The following is a 6,372-nucleotide window of genomic DNA, read 5'->3' on the forward strand; positions in this document are numbered from 1 at the left end:
TTTCTGTGCAGTTATATTTTTATTGATCCTTTGCTCCAAACCCTACATTTTGGGTGAGGAAGGTGGAGGTGTCCATCTGTTGTGTGAGGTTGGTCAATGGGGCACCTAGAAAAAGTCTCCTGTGTCCTAAGTAGGTGTACTGGGGGAAAGGAGCTGGTCTGACCAACCAGCTCCATGCAGCTGCACGAAGGAGTGCTCTAACACTGTGCCAGATGTGGGCAGGGTCAGGAGTCCCTGCAAGGGACAGTGGGTGGCAGAGCCTGGAAGAGGGAAAGTATGAGGCAGGAACTGGGCACACAGTGGTCTCAGATGCTGGAAATAGACTCAGGGTGGCAGGTTCCCTTCTCAGTGCTGGGGTGAGGTCCATACAGATTGGCCTATAAGTTTGCATAGTCCTATCAAGTTCTGCTGAAGCTGAAGGCAGACAACCAGAGCCTAGATAGGGACTGAGCCTACCTGCCAGGGCCCAGGCTTTTGTGTAGAGGCAGATACAGGAGAGGCAGCAGGGAGGGGCCACAAAGACAGAATTCAGACTCAGGATCATGAGTCAGTGCTGCCAGGAGGACTGGGAGCCTGACACTAACTGTCCCCAGTCCCCTGTGTATGTGGGAGTCATACAGTTAGACTGTTATTGTCTAATCCACTCATGCCACAGCCAATCAGAGCATGGAGGCCAAAATGCACATAGAGACCAACATATAGGCTACCTTCGTGGCTCCTAGGAACAAACCCCACCACTTGGGAAGTTCTAGTTTTCCTTGGGATTTGTGACTTTGGCCATAAAGAGTGGAGTCTGAGTATTTGTGTCAGAGATCATCATCAGGAATGGCCTGTTGAATTTTATTGTCAGAGGGTTCAAAATTAGAGCCGATCCCACAGGACTCCAACCTATGGCGGCAGCTGCTTCTGTGCCTGTCTCAGCCACATCTAGCACAGCCTTGTGGACCACCTGTAGGAGAAAGACATCACTCACTGGAGACTAGGGAGGGCAGGAGAGGAGATTCCTGGAGCAAGCATCCACTGCTGGCCTCAGTTGCTGATGAAGATGTTTGTTCTACCGTGAGCTCCACCCCTGATGTTTCCAAGTGTCTGCTCAGGGAGTGAGATGAGGCATGCCCTAGGTCTGCTCAATCTCTGAGAATCTGTGTTGTCCTCAAAAACCCTAAATTCTGGAGGATGGGCGTAGGTGAAACCAGTCATTACCCCCAAGACAGCTTCTCAGGAGATCCACAGAGAACAGCAAGGGTGCTGGCAGCCAGTGCAGGTTTCCACATCCTTCCTACTCCATCTTCCTTGGTAAATACAACAGTGATGCATAGGACATGGCTTCTCATTCCCAGAATGCCATGCTCTGCTGGTACAGATCTGAGACCAGGCCTCTGATTGGGCACTGGACAGAACACTAGGCATTCTCAGGCTGTGTGTCTAGGAATGTAATGTGGGATCCTACAGCATCTTTTTCCCTATTCTTAATCTTTTCATCCCAACTGCCATTCATCCCTTGTTTTTTCTTTTACTGCGACTGTTCTGTGTGCCAGTCAAGAAGTATTGGCCAGCTAGCAGTGAAGAAGCTGAGGCTGGAAGTGCATTTGCCCTGCAGTGGGTTGTGGGTGGTATCCCCACTGCAGCACAGGGTGCTGCCTATGGTGGTCTAAGACTAAGCACAGGCTCTTGTCTGCCATGAGCTCCTAGGTGAGATTATGTTCAGAGGGTGCAGGAGGGACTGTCTGTGGTATCCAGCAGGAGTATCTAGGCTGTAATCCAGCTCTCCCAGGATGAGGGAATCTCAGAAATGCAGGCTTTCTCACACATTTGCCATTTCCCTGCACACCTCTTGGCCTTCACCATCCACAATCAGGCACCAAGGTGAACTACCCAAGTGTGTCTAGGCTTACCTGAGAGACTCTCAAGTCCTTGGCCCCTGCAATTCCAGACAGGTCAGCCTGTGTGGAGAAGACTTCCCTGATACCCAGCTGTGGAAGGATGTTCTCTAGGCTGTAGTCAGTGGAGATGGAGAACTTGGGCATGTAGAGATCATCGATCTTCCTAAGAATGAAAAAGAGAAACATAAAAGTTGATGGACTCTGTTGCTCCATCAAATCACCATATAGCTGGGAATCCAGAGACAGCCCTCTCACTGGAGAGCAGCCCTTTTTCCATCCATGCCTAGACCACATGATTTGGTCTTCCTAATGCATTAATTATCTATCAGTGCCTGAGAGTGTTTACAGGGGCCAGGCAACATTGCTTGATACTTCCTGTTCCTCTAAGGAGAATGCTTCTCTCCCAGATGCACAAAATGGAGCCCTTCCTCTGTCCTGTGGACCCTCAGACATCTCCTAATGACACTACTATATTAAATTTCACTCTGCATCTGACTCCAGCTTTCCTTAACCTTGAACACTCCCTTTCTCAATCTCACTCCTCATCACCTTTTAACTAATCAAATGATGATTAGTTGCATTTTCATGTCCCCAATCTCTTCCTCATTACAAGACAGATTAGCTTCTGGGTAAGAAATTTTGTTTGTGAGTCTCTGATACCCTCTCAGGGTCTAAATCAGAATGTTGCACATAGTAGGTCTTCAAGTCATTATTCCATGAATGGTGAATGAATGAGTGATGAGGGGATGAGATGGCTACACAGGGCAGAGCTGATTCTCAGAGCTGATCTCATCTCAACCTCACTTCACTCTGCCTTCCAAAACCCATTCAAGATTCCCTGTAATTACAGCCTGTTAGACACAGAGGAATCCTCAGCTCCTGCTCTAGCTGATGTCATCTTGTGAACAACAAAATGACAGCAAAACCTGTCCAAAACCTACTGAGTCAGCAGAGGGAAACTCACCTTGAATCCACCTGTCCCTGCTGACTCTCCAACCATTACACTGGGTACTGGTGTGACTCTGAGGGACAGGGACACTGGACCTCAGCCCAACAGCAGGATGGAGAGCCAGATCAGCTCTGGTTCCTGTGGACACGCACCTGGACCTCAGAGAGTTCTTCCACTTCTTCAGGGTCTCTGGTTGCAAGCTGGCTTCCACCTGCTGCATCCTGCCCTCATCAGGGAGGATGAACAGGGCACTGGCATTGCCTGTGTACTTCAGCTCCACCACAGAGCAGGACAGATCCTCATCCCGGAAGTAGGGTGTGGTCAGAAATGTATGGTGCATCATGGGCACCTTCACAGACCTCTTCTTGTCCAAGTAGAAGTCAGACTCATATGTGAAATGAGGCTCAAAGGGCCTCTTCCATTTCCCTAAATGTGGAGCAGGCCATCAGATTGTACCATAAGCAGAGAGGCCCCACTTTCACCCCATTTCTGCCCAGATTCTCAGTCTTGACAGAAATCAATCCATCCTCAGCAGCATAGAGTGTCCTCCCTTACTGGTTGCATAATCTAGATTAGAAAAAACCTTGGCAGTTGTAGAATTATGAATGAGAAGTGATCCACAGAGTTGGTTTGGAAAGAGGAACTCAAAACCAAAGCGTCCATATGTGAGATATCTGAAAAACAGCCAGGGATCTGGAGGTGGGGTGCATAACAGAGAGATGAGATTTAAATTGGGGAGACTGGAGACTGGGGAGAGTTGAGGTTCCCTTCTTTCTTAGGAGATGCCATGTCTATGGCTATGTCTTGTGGGACAAGTTTTAGGGAAAACAAGTGAGACTGTGTTCTCCCACACCGTGATCTGTCCATGGTGCCCCTCAGTGTGAACCACCTTAATGGAATTCAGTTCCCAGAGCCATGAGTGGGTTTTAATTGAAACTCGTGAAATCTACAACTTCCCAGAGTTGAATTACCAGAATCCCACAGTTTCTGGTAGAAAGAGATGGGTAATGAGAACTATTCTCCCATGTGGGCTACGTTCACCTTCATGAATCAAAGATATCCTACTTAGACTTTACGCAAATCCCAAGTGCATGTGACCATCTGCAATACAACCTGTGGGACATGGTGCTTTGACAATTTCTTGGGCTCAGGATCCAGCAGCATAAACATATATCCTCACCTCAGGGTCAACCAGCCTTGGTGTTTGGGTTCTGCACCCAGCAGAGAGAGCCAAGCTCTGTAGTCTAATCCTTCAGGCCATCACTCTGCTTCATTTCTCTTTAGAGAAGAGCTGCTCTGGGTCATCCTGGACTCCTGTTCTCTGTCCTCCATCCTCTCCTGTCCATGGCCAATTGGTTTTCTGTCTATAGTCTCAGAGCCTACCCTCCTCTGCTCTTGCCTATCCAGAGTCCAGGGTCCCAAATACATCCCAGATCTAGCCACATCAAGATTTTTTATCAGGAATCATCCTGTGGGCCATTGCCTCACTCCTTGGTCTATCAGGCAGGGTTCTGTGTGTGTGAGCTCTGGATGTCTCCCTACTAACCCTTACCCACCGAAATTCTAACCCATTTTCTAAACTCTCCTGCACCCCAACCCCAGACTCCTTGTCCCAGGATTGTTTATTCAGCATTGTGACCCTGCAGGCTGCCTTGACTACTAATTTAACAAAAGCAAATTCCACAAAGCAGCCAGACTCTAAACACAGAACACTGCCTGGCTGACACCTCCCTCTCACTAATGGCTTCTCCTCAGTCCTTGCTTTTCCATGTCCATGTCAGCATTACAGAAAAGGCTCAGGGAGAGGTCCTGCATAGAAACCTCCCACAGAGCACTTCAATAATTGTCAGCCATACTTCTTTCCCCTCAAGATTGGGGTAGCCAGGCTCCTTAGGTCAAGAAGTCCTCAGACCACCCAGGTCCTGCTAGAGATGGAGGTTTTCTAGCAGATGGATTCTGTAGGAGCATGTCAGAAATGTGGAAGTGGCCTGAATGAGGGTCTCCTTTTGGGGGTAGTTTGAATGTAATTGGGCCCCAGAAACTCTTAGGGAGTGGCATAATTAGGAGGTGTGCCTTTGTTAGAGTGGTTGGGATCATGTTGGAGGAAGTGTGTCACAGTTGAGGCAGACTATGAGGTCTCATAAATGCTCAAGATACTGCCCAGAGTATCAGACAACTTCCTATAACCTGAAAGATGTAGGACTCTCAGATATGGCTCTAGCACCATGTCTGCCTGCATACCGCCATGTCCCACCATGATGATAATGGACTGAACCTCTGAATTGTAAATGAGCCAACACAATTAAATGTTTTCATTCATAAGAGTGGCCATGGTCATGGTGTCTCTTCACAGCAATAAAAAACTGACCACGGCACCATCTCAGCATTGTTTCTGCCCACTCAGGTAGGACTAGGCACATAATCTATGCATTCTGCTAGTCAGTAAGTTTAAGTCACAGCCAAATTCTGTTCTCTTATACGGAGAGCTCAGGGGTTCTGTGGACTATGAAGGAACCATAACCATTATACAGAATACCATAAAGGAGAAGTAATGTCTGTTAGTAAAAAGAAGTGAGGCACCCATGTCTCCAAGGCAGTGGTCAGTGTATGGACACAAGATGCACCTTATAATCAACCCCTGAAACAGTGACCATCCTCACCTTTAAAGTAGATGTAATTCACCAGCACCATTACTGTCCTCGCATCCAAGTCTGAGATCAATTCCTTGATCTTCCCCTTGGTCTGTTTGCTCACATAGTCATTGATGTTCTTTTTGGCCTCATGAGGCTGCTGGAAGTCAGCTGTGAGAGACTCAGCCTGGTACAGTGCCCTTGCCTTCTCCTTGAACTCTGCCAGGATCTGCAGGCGCTTTTCAACAAGCATCATGCTGCCAGTGTTGATCTTCACCTGGTCCCCTGGCTGGCTGAGCATGTGGAGGAGGTGCCCAAAGCCCTGGTGGATGTCTGCCTCAGGGTTTCTGTGAGATTGAACTTGAGACCTCCTAGAATCTCTTCCAGGGTTTTGCTCCTTGCTCCCAGGGACAGGACGGCCAAGGCGATTGAGATGCTGAATGGAGAGAAGACGACATTTCTATCTGGATTCTTCAAAGCCAGTTCCTTGTAGAGGCTCAAGGCAAAGTCAGTGTTGGTGGAGGTCAGTGCTAGATTGTCCACTGGTGTCCTGTTGTTCTGGTTTTCCTGGACAGCAGTGTCCCTTCCCAAAATGTCATCTGGTTGGCAGAGGATATCAGGGGAGATCTCAGCCATTACTCTGTTCTCCTGGTTGAAAAGAAAAGATCCTTTTGTCAGGGAGAGTCACATGGTTCCCTGACCATCTTCTTGTCCTCCCATGTGGCCAGCACTGTGTCCCTGCTCTGCTGCCTCTGTGACTGTGCATGGGAGGTGCTCTGACCACTCAGATGGTAGTACCACAGCTTCTGCTCCCTTTTACCACAGGAAGAAGTGCTGTTGCAGTAACCATTATTCCTAATAGAGAATCAAAACCCAGAGGGATGAAGAGATTTGCCAGGGTCACAGGGTA

At 48.4% G+C, this 6,372-nt stretch overlaps 1 pseudogene; it reads right to left on the reverse strand.

Moving 5' to 3' along the window:
• Nucleotides 1-6,146, reverse strand: LOC114688406 (annotated as a pseudogene).
• Between the last annotated feature and the right edge of the window lie 226 nt (nucleotides 6,147-6,372).

The sequence above is a fragment of the Peromyscus leucopus genome, unplaced genomic scaffold (genome assembly GCF_004664715.2).
Source record: "Peromyscus leucopus breed LL Stock unplaced genomic scaffold, UCI_PerLeu_2.1 scaffold_1372, whole genome shotgun sequence".
Lineage (NCBI taxonomy): Eukaryota > Metazoa > Chordata > Mammalia > Rodentia > Cricetidae > Peromyscus > Peromyscus leucopus.